The 1,656-nt window shown below is 40.4% G+C and overlaps 1 long non-coding RNA gene across 1 annotated transcript; it reads right to left on the bottom strand.

The window, feature by feature from the left end:
* Positions 1–315: 315 nt before the first annotated feature.
* LOC123958569 lies at positions 316–1,209 on the bottom strand. Its single transcript, XR_006822121.1, has 3 exons — positions 1,086–1,209; positions 534–572; positions 316–427 (listed from the first exon to the last, which is right to left on the bottom strand). It is a non-coding gene; the product is annotated as an uncharacterized LOC123958569 (long non-coding RNA).
* Between the last annotated feature and the right edge of the window lie 447 nt (positions 1,210–1,656).

Genomic DNA, 1,656 nt, shown 5'->3' with positions numbered 1-1,656 from the left:
AAAAATATTGAAAAAATTTGAATAAAAAACCACAACCATGAGAAGCAACAAAGAGGAGAAGCTAGTCTAGTTTAAATAATAACTTTAAAAACACCAAGAGTTTATTAAAACGTGTGCACGCAGTAAAAGAGTGTCCCAGAGCAGCATGGCTGGAGGGACTCGTCACAGCAGAAATGCTGTCAAAAAATGCAGAATGATTCTCTCTGCTACTCAATATCCCCTATTCACACAGTATCATAAGCACAAATGACTCGGTATCCCAAATCCGAATTTTGCCCCTCGACTACAATACCACATAGGAGAACGTTGTGGAGCCTCAGCCTCGCTCTCTCTGGAACTTCTCACTGGAAACACCGGCAGTCATTTGTACAAGACGCCGACTTGTCCTGTAATTATTCCAATTCGCCACCGCTGTGGAGTTAGATTCCTGCAGCTCACCAGCAGACCCAGGAGAAAGCAGGGAGGGAGGGAGTGCATCACTACAAGCAGATACTCACAATAAAAATAAAACATTGTCGCACAGTACCCCTTACATGTGTGCTGGTGTCTGACTCCATCTATTTTGGCAGTTTCTGTAGAAAAAGTATTTGATGTTGAAATATTAATTAATAATGCTCATAGTCAATTATTTCAGCACAAGCTCTTCAAGACCACCTGGGGGGTAAATAAACATGTAAGGTATAGTAAAGTGCAGCATGACCTGTTGTCAAGTCACCAGAATTAGATTTCCCCATGTGGGTCCATGTAGCTATGATGATGCAGGATGAAAGTCACCAAAACTGTCCAATCAATGAGTTACCAACAGTTAGTCAAGTCATATACCTTTACATTTTCTCTTCTTGGTTAATTTAGACATGAAAATGACAAAAATTATAGTATGATATATATGAATTATATTATTCTATATTATACTATTGAACTATAACTGTGAAACTACAGGTCTGAAAGCTCTGTTAAAAATGTCCACATAAGCAGCCTTATGTGGACTAACATGTGAACCAACGAATCATCATAGTTTCCCGCTTGTTTTACCAATCATAGCAGTCCCCTGTGCAAAATATTGAGCCAAACATCACCAAACTCACTTTCTTGATTCTGGCTGTGAGGATGTAGACATTTTCATGTATGTCTCACATTTGCCAACAAAACATAGTGCTAAAGATCAGACAGAAAGTGTTTTGCAGGTTCGTAAACACCAGGTGCACAGCAATGCCTTTTTTGGTTGAATTTGGAAAAGAGCAGCGCGTTTTTTTCATGTTGCTAGGCAACCACCAAATTAGCGGTTCTGTCAGTCTAATCAAAGATTATACTGCAAACGATCTGTAATCTAAGTAATAACTGTAGAAACTTGATCACAACTCACAGTTCTGTGTCTTTTGTTGCTAAAAACATCTACTTTAATAAAACAGACAAACGGAGGGCGCTAGCTCTGCCATTGTTTGAGGGTGAGAGGTGTACAAACACGCAGGAGACAGGGACACGGAGATCTGTGTGGGTACATGAGACCCTCAGAAAGGGCTGACAATACCACCAGCTGGTCCAGTAGCTTCTTCTTAATGATGGTCGGTTCAAGGCTTATTTTAGGATGAGTTGGGGACAGTTTGTTGCAGTCTCTGGACAATCCAAGCAAGTGTAAACTTCCGTCTCTCGACTCAT

The sequence above is a fragment of the Micropterus dolomieu genome, linkage group LG20, assembly GCF_021292245.1.
Source record: "Micropterus dolomieu isolate WLL.071019.BEF.003 ecotype Adirondacks linkage group LG20, ASM2129224v1, whole genome shotgun sequence".
Classification (NCBI taxonomy): domain Eukaryota; kingdom Metazoa; phylum Chordata; class Actinopteri; order Centrarchiformes; family Centrarchidae; genus Micropterus; species Micropterus dolomieu.
The sequence above is the reverse complement of the archived record's forward strand: the minus strand, read 5'-3'. Positions and strand labels throughout refer to the sequence as shown.